The sequence below is a fragment of the Oncorhynchus clarkii genome, chromosome 28, assembly GCF_045791955.1.
Source record: "Oncorhynchus clarkii lewisi isolate Uvic-CL-2024 chromosome 28, UVic_Ocla_1.0, whole genome shotgun sequence".
Classification (NCBI taxonomy): domain Eukaryota; kingdom Metazoa; phylum Chordata; class Actinopteri; order Salmoniformes; family Salmonidae; genus Oncorhynchus; species Oncorhynchus clarkii.
The window spans coordinates 38,471,887-38,485,618 of NC_092174.1; positions in this window are offsets into that span (position 1 = coordinate 38,471,887).

Below are 13,732 nucleotides of genomic sequence, written 5' to 3' on the forward strand. Positions count from 1 at the left end.
CCCAGTACAGTAGAGTTTAATTCAGCCGAGTACAGTAGAGTTTAATTCAGCCGAGTAGAGTAGAGTTTAATTCAGCCGAGTACAGTAGAGTTTAATTCAGCCGAGTACAGCACAGTACAGTAGAGTTTAATTCAGCCGAGTACAGTAGAGTACAGTAGTTTAATTCAGCCGAGTACAGCACAGTACAGTAGTTTAATTCAGCCGAGTACAGTAGAGTTTAATTCAGCCGAGTACAGCACAGTACAGTAGAGTTTAATTCAGCCGAGCACAGTCCAGTACAGTAGTTTAATTCAGCCGAGTAGAGCACAGTACAGTAGAGTTTAATTCAGCCGAGTACAGCTCAGTACGGTAGAGTTTAATACAGCCGAATACAGCACAGTACAGTACAGTAGTTTAATTCAGCCGAGTACAGCACAGTACAGTAGTTTAATTCAGCCGAGTACAGTAGAGTTTAATTCAGCCGAGTACAGCACAGTACAGTAGTTTAATTCAGCCGAGTACAGTAGAGTTTAATTCAGCCGAGTACAGCACAGTACAGTAGTTTAATTCAGCCGAGTACAGTAGTTTAATTCAGCCGAGTACAGCACAGTACCGTAGAGTTTAATTCAGCCGAGCACAGTCCAGTACAGTAGAATTTAATTCAGCCGAGTACAGCACAGTACAGTAGAGTTTAATTCAGCCGAGTACAGTCCAGTACAGTAGAGTTTAATTCAGCCGAGTACAGCCCAGTACAGCACAGTACAGTAGAGTTTGATTCAGCCGAGTAGAGCACAGTACAGTAGAGTTTAATTCAGCCGAGTACAGCACAGTAGAGTTTAATTCAGCAGAGTACAGTCCACTACAGTTTAATTCAGCCGAGTACAGCACAGTACAGTAGAGTTGAATTCAGCCGAGTACAGTCCAGTACAGTAGAGTTTAATTCAGCCGAGTACAGCACAGTACAGTAGAGTTTAATTCAGCCGAGTACAGCACAGTACAGTAGAGTTGAATTCAGCCGAGTACAGTCCAGTACAGTAGAGTTTAATTCAGCCGAGCACAGTCCAGTACAGTAGAGTTTAATTCAGCCGAGTACAGTCCAGTACAGTAGAGTTTAATTCAGCCGAGTACAGTAGAGTTTAATTCAGCCGAGTACAGCACAGTACAGTAGTTTAATTCAGCCGAGTACAGTAGAGTTTAATTCAGCCGAGTACAGCCCAGTACAGTAGAGTTTAATTCAGTCGAGTACAGCACAGTACAGTAGTTTAATTCAGCCGAGTACAGTAGAGTTGAATTCAGCCGAGTACAGCACAGTACAGTAGTTTAATTCAGCCGAGTACAGTAGTTTAATTCAGCCGAGTACAGCACAGTACCGTAGAGTTTAATTCAGCCGAGCACAGTCCAGTACAGTAGAATTTAATTCAGCCGAGTACAGCACAGTACAGTAGAGTTTGATTCAGCCGAGTAGAGCACAGTACAGTAGAGTTTAATTCAGCCGAGTACAGCACAGTAGAGTTTAATACAGCAGAGTACAGTCCACTACAGTTTAATTCAGCCGAGTACAGCACAGTACAGTAGAGTTGAATTCAGCCGAGTACAGTCCAGTACAGTAGAGTTTAATTCAGTCGAGTACAGCACAGTACAGTAGAGTTGAATTCAGCCGAGTACAGCACAGTACAGTAGAGTTGAATTCAGCCGAGTACAGTCCAGTACAGTAGAGTTTAATTCAGCCGAGCACAGTCCAGTACAGTAGAGTTTAATTCAGCCGAGTACAGTAGAGTTTAATTCAGCCGAGTACAGCACAGTACAGTAGTTTAATTCAGCCGAGTACAGTAGAGTTTAATTCAGCCGAGTACAGCACAGTACAGTAGTTTAATTCAGCCGAGTACAGTAGTTTAATTCAGCCGAGTACAGCACAGTACCGTAGAGTTTAATTCAGCCGAGCACAGTCCAGTACAGTAGAATTTAATTCAGCCGAGTACAGCACAGTACAGTAGAGTTTAATTCAGCCGAGTACAGTCCAGTACAGTAGAGTTTAATTCAGCCGAGTACAGCCCAGTACAGCACAGTACAGTAGAGTTTGATTCAGCCGAGTAGAGCACAGTACAGTAGAGTTTAATTCAGCCGAGTACAGCACAGTAGAGTTTAATTCAGCAGAGTACAGTCCACTACAGTTTAATTCAGCCGAGTACAGCACAGTACAGTAGAGTTGAATTCAGCCGAGTACAGTCCAGTACAGTAGAGTTTAATTCAGCCGAGTACAGCACAGTACAGTAGAGTTTAATTCAGCCGAGTACAGCACAGTACAGTAGAGTTGAATTCAGCCGAGTACAGTCCAGTACAGTAGAGTTTAATTCAGCCGAGCACAGTCCAGTACAGTAGAGTTTAATTCAGCCGAGTACAGTCCAGTACAGTAGAGTTTAATTCAGCCGAGTACAGTAGAGTTTAATTCAGCCGAGTACAGCACAGTACAGTAGTTTAATTCAGCCGAGTACAGTAGAGTTTAATTCAGCCGAGTACAGCCCAGTACAGTAGAGTTTAATTCAGTCGAGTACAGCACAGTACAGTAGTTTAATTCAGCCGAGTACAGTAGAGTTGAATTCAGCCGAGTACAGCACAGTACAGTAGTTTAATTCAGCCGAGTACAGTAGTTTAATTCAGCCGAGTACAGCACAGTACCGTAGAGTTGAATTCAGCCGAGCACAGTCCAGTACAGTAGAATTTAATTCAGCCGAGTACAGCACAGTACAGTAGAGTTTAATTCAGCCGAGTACAGTCCAGTACAGTAGAGTTTAATTCAGCCCAGTACAGCACAGTACAGCACAGTACAGTAGAGTTTGATTCAGCCGAGTAGAGCACAGTACAGTAGAGTTTAATTCAGCCGAGTACAGCACAGTAGAGTTTAATACAGCAGAGTACAGTCCACTACAGTTTAATTCAGCCGAGTACAGCACAGTACAGTAGAGTTGAATTCAGCCGAGTACAGTCCAGTACAGTAGAGTTTAATTCAGTCGAGTACAGCACAGTACAGTAGAGTTGAATTCAGCCGAGTACAGCACAGTACAGTAGAGTTGAATTCAGCCGAGTACAGTCCAGTACAGTAGAGTTTAATTCAGCCGAGCACAGTCCAGTACAGTAGAGTTTAATTCAGCCGAGTACAGTCCAGTACAGTAGAGTTTAATTCAGCCGAGTACAGTAGAGTTTAATTCAGCCGAGTACAGCACAGTACAGTAGTTTAATTCAGCCGAGTACAGTAGAGTTTAATTCAGCCGAGTACAGCCCAGTACAGTAGAGTTTAATTCAGTCGAGTACAGCACAGTACAGTAGTTTAATTCAGCCGAGTACAGTAGAGTTGAATTCAGCCGAGTACAGTCCAGTACAGTTTAATTCAGCCGAGTACAGTCCAGTCCAGTAGAGTACAGTAGAGTTTAATTCAGCCGAGCACAGCACAGTAGAGTTTAATTCAGCCGAGCACAGCACAGTAGAGTTTAATTCAGCCGAGTACAGCACGATACAGTAGAGTTTAATTCAGCCGAGTACAGCACAGTACAGTAGAGTTTAATTCAGCCGAGTACAGCCCAGTACAGTAGAGTTTAATTCAGCCGAGTACAGCCCAGTACAGTAGAGTTTAATTCAGCCGAGTACAGCCCAGTACAGTAGAGTTTAATTGAGCCGAGTACAGCACAGTACAGTAGAGTTTAATTCAGCCTAGTACAGCACAGTACAGTAAAGTTTAATTCAGCCGAGTACAGCACAGTACAGTAGAGTTTAATTCAGCCGAGTACAGTCCAGTAGAGTTTAATTCAGCCGAGTACAGTCCAGTCCAGTAGAGTACAGTAGAGTTTAATTCAGCCGAGCACAGCACAGTAGAGTTTAATTCAGCCGAGCACAGCACAGTAGAGTTTAATTCAGCCGAGTACAGTCCAGTACAGTAGAGTACAGTAGAGTTTAATTCAGCCGAGCACAGCACAGTAGAGTTTAATTCAGCCGAACACAGCACAGTAGAGTTTAATTCAGCAGAGTACAGTCCACTACAGTTTAATTCAGCCGAGTACAGCACAGTACAGTAGAGTTGAATTCAGCCGAGTACAGTCCAGTACAGTAGAGTTTAATTCAGCCGAGTACAGCACAGTACAGTAGAGTTTAATTCAGCCGAGTACAGCACAGTACAGTAGAGTTGAATTCAGCCGAGTACAGTCCAGTACAGTAGAGTTTAATTCAGCCGAGCACAGTCCAGTACAGTAGAGTTTAATTCAGCCGAGTACAGTCCAGTACAGTAGAGTTTAATTCAGCCGAGTACAGTAGAGTTTAATTCAGCCGAGTACAGCACAGTACAGTAGTTTAATTCAGCCGAGTACAGTAGAGTTTAATTCAGCCGAGTACAGCCCAGTACAGTAGAGTTTAATTCAGTCGAGTACAGCACAGTACAGTAGTTTAATTCAGCCGAGTACAGTAGAGTTGAATTCAGCCGAGTACAGCCCAGTACAGTAGAGTTTAATTCAGCCGAGTACAGCACAGTACAGTAGAGTTTAATTCAGCCGAGTACAGCACAGTACAGTAGAGTTGAATTCAGCCGAGTACAGTCCAGTACAGTAGAGTTTAATTCAGCCGAGCACAGTCCAGTACAGTAGAGTTTAATTCAGCCGAGTACAGTCCAGTACAGTAGAGTTTAATTCAGCCGAGTACAGTAGAGTTTAATTCAGCCGAGTACAGCACAGTACAGTAGTTTAATTCAGCCGAGTACAGTAGAGTTTAATTCAGCCGAGTACAGCCCAGTACAGTAGAGTTTAATTCAGTCGAGTACAGCACAGTACAGTAGTTTAATTCAGCCGAGCACAGTCCAGTACAGTAGTTTAATTCAGCCGAGTAGAGCACAGTACAGTAGAGTTTAATTCAGCCGAGTACAGCTCAGTACGGTAGAGTTTAATACAGCCGAATACAGCACAGTACAGTACAGTAGTTTAATTCAGCCGAGTACAGCACAGTACAGTAGTTTAATTCAGCCGAGTACAGTAGAGTTTAATTCAGCCGAGTACAGCACAGTACAGTAGTTTAATTCAGCCGAGTACAGTAGAGTTTAATTCAGCCGAGTACAGCACAGTACAGTAGTTTAATTCAGCCGAGTACAGTAGTTTAATTCAGCCGAGTACAGCACAGTACAGTAGAGTTTAATTCAGCCGAGTACAGTCCAGTACAGTAGAGTTTAATTCAGCCGAGTACAGCCCAGTACAGCACAGTACAGTAGAGTTTGATTCAGCCGAGTAGAGCACAGTACAGTAGAGTTTAATTCAGCCGAGTACAGCACAGTAGAGTTTAATTCAGCAGAGTACAGTCCACTACAGTTTAATTCAGCCGAGTACAGCACAGTACAGTAGAGTTGAATTCAGCCGAGTACAGTCCAGTACAGTAGAGTTTAATTCAGCCGAGTACAGCACAGTACAGTAGAGTTTAATTCAGCCGAGTACAGCACAGTACAGTAGAGTTGAATTCAGCCGAGTACAGTCCAGTACAGTAGAGTTTAATTCAGCCGAGCACAGTCCAGTACAGTAGAGTTTAATTCAGCCGAGTACAGTCCAGTACAGTAGAGTTTAATTCAGCCGAGTACAGTAGAGTTTAATTCAGCCGAGTACAGCACAGTACAGTAGTTTAATTCAGCCGAGTACAGTAGAGTTTAATTCAGCCGAGTACAGCCCAGTACAGTAGAGTTTAATTCAGTCGAGTACAGCACAGTACAGTAGTTTAATTCAGCCGAGTACAGTAGAGTTGAATTCAGCCGAGTACAGTCCAGTACAGTTTAATTCAGCCGAGTACAGTCCAGTCCAGTAGAGTACAGTAGAGTTTAATTCAGCCGAGCACAGCACAGTAGAGTTTAATTCAGCCGAGCACAGCACAGTAGAGTTTAATTCAGCCGAGTACAGCACGATACAGTAGAGTTTAATTCAGCCGAGTACAGCACAGTACAGTAGAGTTTAATTCAGCCGAGTACAGCCCAGTACAGTAGAGTTTAATTCAGCCGAGTACAGCCCAGTACAGTAGAGTTTAATTCAGCCGAGTACACTCCAGTACAGTAGAGTTTAATTGAGCCGAGTACAGCACAGTACAGTAGAGTTTAATTCAGCCTAGTACAGCACAGTACAGTAAAGTTTAATTCAGCCGAGTACAGCACAGTACAGTAGAGTTTAATTCAGCCGAGTACAGTCCAGTAGAGTTTAATTCAGCCGAGTACAGTCCAGTCCAGTAGAGTACAGTAGAGTTTAATTCAGCCGAGCACAGCACAGTAGAGTTTAATTCAGCCGAGCACAGCACAGTAGAGTTTAATTCAGCCGAGTACAGTCCAGTACAGTAGAGTTTAATTCAGTCGAGTACAGCACAGTACAGTAGTTTAATTCAGCCGAGTACAGTAGAGTTGAATTCAGCCGAGTACAGCACAGTACAGTAGTTTAATTCAGCCGAGTACAGTAGTTTAATTCAGCCGAGTACAGCACAGTACCGTAGAGTTGAATTCAGCCGAGCACAGTCCAGTACAGTAGAATTTAATTCAGCCGAGTACAGCACAGTACAGTAGAGTTTAATTCAGCCGAGTACAGTCCAGTACAGTAGAGTTTAATTCAGCCCAGTACAGCACAGTACAGCACAGTACAGTAGAGTTTGATTCAGCCGAGTAGAGCACAGTACAGTAGAGTTTAATTCAGCCGAGTACAGCACAGTAGAGTTTAATACAGCAGAGTACAGTCCACTACAGTTTAATTCAGCCGAGTACAGCACAGTACAGTAGAGTTGAATTCAGCCGAGTACAGTCCAGTACAGTAGAGTTTAATTCAGTCGAGTACAGCACAGTACAGTAGAGTTGAATTCAGCCGAGTACAGCACAGTACAGTAGAGTTGAATTCAGCCGAGTACAGTCCAGTACAGTAGAGTTTAATTCAGCCGAGCACAGTCCAGTACAGTAGAGTTTAATTCAGCCGAGTACAGTCCAGTACAGTAGAGTTTAATTCAGCCGAGTACAGTAGAGTTTAATTCAGCCGAGTACAGCACAGTACAGTAGTTTAATTCAGCCGAGTACAGTAGAGTTTAATTCAGCCGAGTACAGCCCAGTACAGTAGAGTTTAATTCAGTCGAGTACAGCACAGTACAGTAGTTTAATTCAGCCGAGTACAGTAGAGTTGAATTCAGCCGAGTACAGTCCAGTACAGTTTAATTCAGCCGAGTACAGTCCAGTCCAGTAGAGTACAGTAGAGTTTAATTCAGCCGAGCACAGCACAGTAGAGTTTAATTCAGCCGAGCACAGCACAGTAGAGTTTAATTCAGCCGAGTACAGCACGATACAGTAGAGTTTAATTCAGCCGAGTACAGCACAGTACAGTAGAGTTTAATTCAGCCGAGTACAGCCCAGTACAGTAGAGTTTAATTCAGCCGAGTACAGCCCAGTACAGTAGAGTTTAATTCAGCCGAGTACAGCCCAGTACAGTAGAGTTTAATTGAGCCGAGTACAGCACAGTACAGTAGAGTTTAATTCAGCCTAGTACAGCACAGTACAGTAAAGTTTAATTCAGCCGAGTACAGCACAGTACAGTAGAGTTTAATTCAGCCGAGTACAGTCCAGTAGAGTTTAATTCAGCCGAGTACAGTCCAGTCCAGTAGAGTACAGTAGAGTTTAATTCAGCCGAGCACAGCACAGTAGAGTTTAATTCAGCCGAGCACAGCACAGTAGAGTTTAATTCAGCCGAGTACAGTCCAGTACAGTAGAGTACAGTAGAGTTTAATTCAGCCGAGCACAGCACAGTAGAGTTTAATTCAGCCGAACACAGCACAGTAGAGTTTAATTCAGCAGAGTACAGTCCACTACAGTTTAATTCAGCCGAGTACAGCACAGTACAGTAGAGTTGAATTCAGCCGAGTACAGTCCAGTACAGTAGAGTTTAATTCAGCCGAGTACAGCACAGTACAGTAGAGTTTAATTCAGCCGAGTACAGCACAGTACAGTAGAGTTGAATTCAGCCGAGTACAGTCCAGTACAGTAGAGTTTAATTCAGCCGAGCACAGTCCAGTACAGTAGAGTTTAATTCAGCCGAGTACAGTCCAGTACAGTAGAGTTTAATTCAGCCGAGTACAGTAGAGTTTAATTCAGCCGAGTACAGCACAGTACAGTAGTTTAATTCAGCCGAGTACAGTAGAGTTTAATTCAGCCGAGTACAGCCCAGTACAGTAGAGTTTAATTCAGTCGAGTACAGCACAGTACAGTAGTTTAATTCAGCCGAGTACAGTAGAGTTGAATTCAGCCGAGTACAGCACAGTACAGTAGTTTAATTCAGCCGAGTACAGTAGTTTAATTCAGCCGAGTACAGCACAGTACCGTAGAGTTTAATTCAGCCGAGCACAGTCCAGTACAGTAGAATTTAATTCAGCCGAGTACAGCACAGTACAGTAGAGTTTAATTCAGCCGAGTACAGTCCAGTACAGTAGAGTTTAATTCAGCCCAGTACAGCACAGTACAGCACAGTACAGTAGAGTTTGATTCAGCCGAGTAGAGCACAGTACAGTAGAGTTTAATTCAGCCGAGTACAGCACAGTAGAGTTTAATACAGCAGAGTACAGTCCACTACAGTTTAATTCAGCCGAGTACAGCACAGTACAGTAGAGTTGAATTCAGCCGAGTACAGTCCAGTAGAGTTTAATTCAGCCGAGTACAGCACAGTACAGTAGAGTTGAATTCAGCCGAGTACAGCACAGTACAGTAGAGTTGAATTCAGCCGAGTACAGTCCAGTACAGTAGAGTTTAATTCAGCCGAGCACAGTCCAGTACAGTAGAGTTTAATTCAGCCGAGTACAGTCCAGTACAGTAGAGTTTAATTCAGCCGAGTACAGTAGAGTTTAATTCAGCCGAGTACAGCACAGTACAGTAGTTTAATTCAGCCGAGTACAGTAGAGTTTAATTCAGCCGAGTACAGCCCAGTACAGTAGAGTTTAATTCAGTCGAGTACAGCACAGTACAGTAGTTTAATTCAGCCGAGTACAGTAGAGTTGAATTCAGCCGAGTACAGTCCAGTACAGTTTAATTCAGCCGAGTACAGTCCAGTCCAGTAGAGTACAGTAGAGTTTAATTCAGCCGAGCACAGCACAGTAGAGTTTAATTCAGCCGAGCACAGCACAGTAGAGTTTAATTCAGCCGAGTACAGCACGATACAGTAGAGTTTAATTCAGCCGAGTACAGCACAGTACAGTAGAGTTTAATTCAGCCGAGTACAGCCCAGTACAGTAGAGTTTAATTCAGCCGAGTACAGCCCAGTACAGTAGAGTTTAATTCAGCCGAGTACAGCCCAGTACAGTAGAGTTTAATTGAGCCGAGTACAGCACAGTACAGTAGAGTTTAATTCAGCCTAGTACAGCACAGTACAGTAGAGTTTAATTCAGCCGAGTACAGTCCAGTACAGTAGAGTTTAATTCAGCCGAGTACAGCCCAGTACAGCACAGTACAGTAGAGTTTGATTCAGCCGAGTAGAGCACAGTACAGTAGAGTTTAATTCAGCCGAGTACAGCACAGTAGAGTTTAATTCAGCAGAGTACAGTCCACTACAGTTTAATTCAGCCGAGTACAGCACAGTACAGTAGAGTTGAATTCAGCCAAGTACAGTCCAGTACAGTAGAGTTTAATTCAGCCGAGTACAGCACAGTACAGTAGAGTTTAATTCAGCCGAGTACAGCACAGTACAGTAGAGTTGAATTCAGCCGAGTACAGTCCAGTACAGTAGAGTTTAATTCAGCCGAGCACAGTCCAGTACAGTAGAGTTTAATTCAGCCGAGTACAGTCCAGTACAGTAGAGTTTAATTCAGCCGAGTACAGTAGAGTTTAATTCAGCCGAGTACAGCACAGTACAGTAGTTTAATTCAGCCGAGTACAGTAGAGTTTAATTCAGCCGAGTACAGCCCAGTACAGTAGAGTTTAATTCAGTCGAGTACAGCACAGTACAGTAGTTTAATTCAGCCGAGTACAGTAGAGTTGAATTCAGCCGAGTACAGCACAGTACAGTAGTTTAATTCAGCCGAGTACAGTAGTTTAATTCAGCCGAGTACAGCACAGTACCGTAGAGTTTAATTCAGCCGAGCACAGTCCAGTACAGTAGAATTTAATTCAGCCGAGTACAGCACAGTACAGTAGAGTTTAATTCAGCCGAGTACAGTCCAGTACAGTAGAGTTTAATTCAGCCCAGTACAGCACAGTACAGCACAGTACAGTAGAGTTTGATTCAGCCGAGTAGAGCACAGTACAGTAGAGTTTAATTCAGCCGAGTACAGCACAGTAGAGTTTAATACAGCAGAGTACAGTCCACTACAGTTTAATTCAGCCGAGTACAGCACAGTACAGTAGAGTTGAATTCAGCCGAGTACAGTCCAGTACAGTAGAGTTTAATTCAGCCGAGTACAGCACAGTACAGTAGAGTTGAATTCAGCCGAGTACAGCACAGTACAGTAGAGTTGAATTCAGCCGAGTACAGTCCAGTACAGTAGAGTTTAATTCAGCCGAGCACAGTCCAGTACAGTAGAGTTTAATTCAGCCGAGTACAGTCCAGTACAGTAGAGTTTAATTCAGCCGAGTACAGTAGAGTTTAATTCAGCCGAGTACAGCACAGTACAGTAGTTTAATTCAGCCGAGTACAGTAGAGTTTAATTCAGCCGAGTACAGCCCAGTACAGTAGAGTTTAATTCAGTCGAGTACAGCACAGTACAGTAGTTTAATTCAGCCGAGTACAGTAGAGTTGAATTCAGCCGAGTACAGTCCAGTACAGTTTAATTCAGCCGAGTACAGTCCAGTCCAGTAGAGTACAGTAGAGTTTAATTCAGCCGAGCACAGCACAGTAGAGTTTAATTCAGCCGAGCACAGCACAGTAGAGTTTAATTCAGCCGAGTACAGCACGATACAGTAGAGTTTAATTCAGCCGAGTACAGCCCAGTACAGTAGAGTTTAATTCAGCCGAGTACAGCCCAGTACAGTAGAGTTTAATTCAGCCGAGTACAGCCCAGTACAGTAGAGTTGAATTCAGCCGAGTACAGTCCAGTACAGTAGAGTTTAATTCAGCCGAGTACAGCACAGTACAGTAGAGTTTAATTCAGCCGAGTACAGCACAGTACAGTAGAGTTGAATTCAGCCGAGTACAGTCCAGTACAGTAGAGTTTAATTCAGCCGAGCACAGTCCAGTACAGTAGAGTTTAATTCAGCCGAGTACAGTCCAGTACAGTAGAGTTTAATTCAGCCGAGTACAGTAGAGTTTAATTCAGCCGAGTACAGCACAGTACAGTAGTTTAATTCAGCCGAGTACAGTAGAGTTTAATTCAGCCGAGTACAGCCCAGTACAGTAGAGTTTAATTCAGTCGAGTACAGCACAGTACAGTAGTTTAATTCAGCCGAGTACAGTAGAGTTGAATTCAGCCGAGTACAGCACAGTACAGTAGTTTAATTCAGCCGAGTACAGTAGTTTAATTCAGCCGAGTACAGCACAGTACCGTAGAGTTTAATTCAGCCGAGCACAGTCCAGTACAGTAGAATTTAATTCAGCCGAGTACAGCACAGTACAGTAGAGTTTAATTCAGCCGAGTACAGTCCAGTACAGTAGAGTTTAATTCAGCCCAGTACAGCACAGTACAGCACAGTACAGTAGAGTTTGATTCAGCCGAGTAGAGCACAGTACAGTAGAGTTTAATTCAGCCGAGTACAGCACAGTAGAGTTTAATACAGCAGAGTACAGTCCACTACAGTTTAATTCAGCCGAGTACAGCACAGTACAGTAGAGTTGAATTCAGCCGAGTACAGTCCAGTACAGTAGAGTTTAATTCAGCCGAGTACAGCACAGTACAGTAGAGTTGAATTCAGCCGAGTACAGCACAGTACAGTAGAGTTGAATTCAGCCGAGTACAGTCCAGTACAGTAGAGTTTAATTCAGCCGAGCACAGTCCAGTACAGTAGAGTTTAATTCAGCCGAGTACAGTCCAGTACAGTAGAGTTTAATTCAGCCGAGTACAGTAGAGTTTAATTCAGCCGAGTACAGCACAGTACAGTAGTTTAATTCAGCCGAGTACAGTAGAGTTTAATTCAGCCGAGTACAGCCCAGTACAGTAGAGTTTAATTCAGTCGAGTACAGCACAGTACAGTAGTTTAATTCAGCCGAGTACAGTAGAGTTGAATTCAGCCGAGTACAGTCCAGTACAGTTTAATTCAGCCGAGTACAGTCCAGTCCAGTAGAGTACAGTAGAGTTTAATTCAGCCGAGCACAGCACAGTAGAGTTTAATTCAGCCGAGCACAGCACAGTAGAGTTTAATTCAGCCGAGTACAGCACGATACAGTAGAGTTTAATTCAGCCGAGTACAGCACAGTACAGTAGAGTTTAATTCAGCCGAGTACAGCCCAGTACAGTAGAGTTTAATTCAGCCGAGTACAGCCCAGTACAGTAGAGTTTAATTCAGCCGAGTACAGCCCAGTACAGTAGAGTTTAATTGAGCCGAGTACAGCACAGTACAGTAGAGTTTAATTCAGCCTAGTACAGCACAGTACAGTAAAGTTTAATTCAGCCGAGTACAGCACAGTACAGTAGTTTAATTCAGCCGAGTACAGTAGAGTTTAATTCAGCCGAGTACAGCACAGTAGAGTTTAATTCAGCCGAGTACAGCACGATACAGTAGAGTTTAATTCAGCCGAGTACAGCCCAGTACAGTAGAGTTTAATTCAGCCGAGTACAGCCCAGTACAGTAGAGTTTAATTCAGCCGAGTACAGCCCAGTACAGTAGAGTTGAATTCAGCCGAGTACAGTCCAGTACAGTAGAGTTTAATTCAGCCGAGTACAGCACAGTACAGTAGAGTTTAATTCAGCCGAGTACAGCACAGTACAGTAGAGTTGAATTCAGCCGAGTACAGTCCAGTACAGTAGAGTTTAATTCAGCCGAGCACAGTCCAGTACAGTAGAGTTTAATTCAGCCGAGTACAGTCCAGTACAGTAGAGTTTAATTCAGCCGAGTACAGTAGAGTTTAATTCAGCCGAGTACAGCACAGTACAGTAGTTTAATTCAGCCGAGTACAGTAGAGTTTAATTCAGCCGAGTACAGCCCAGTACAGTAGAGTTTAATTCAGTCGAGTACAGCACAGTACAGTAGTTTAATTCAGCCGAGTACAGTAGAGTTGAATTCAGCCGAGTACAGCACAGTACAGTAGTTTAATTCAGCCGAGTACAGTAGTTTAATTCAGCCGAGTACAGCACAGTACCGTAGAGTTTAATTCAGCCGAGCACAGTCCAGTACAGTAGAATTTAATTCAGCCGAGTACAGCACAGTACAGTAGAGTTTAATTCAGCCGAGTACAGTCCAGTACAGTAGAGTTTAATTCAGCCCAGTACAGCACAGTACAGCACAGTACAGTAGAGTTTGATTCAGCCGAGTAGAGCACAGTACAGTAGAGTTTAATTCAGCCGAGTACAGCACAGTAGAGTTTAATACAGCAGAGTACAGTCCACTACAGTTTAATTCAGCCGAGTACAGCACAGTACAGTAGAGTTGAATTCAGCCGAGTACAGTCCAGTACAGTAGAGTTTAATTCAGCCGAGTACAGCACAGTACAGTAGAGTTGAATTCAGCCGAGTACAGCACAGTACAGTAGAGTTGAATTCAGCCGAGTACAGTCCAGTACAGTAGAGTTTAATTCAGCCGAGCACAGTCCAGTACAGTAGAGTTTAATTCAGCCGAGTACAGTCCAGTACAGTAGAGTTTAATTCA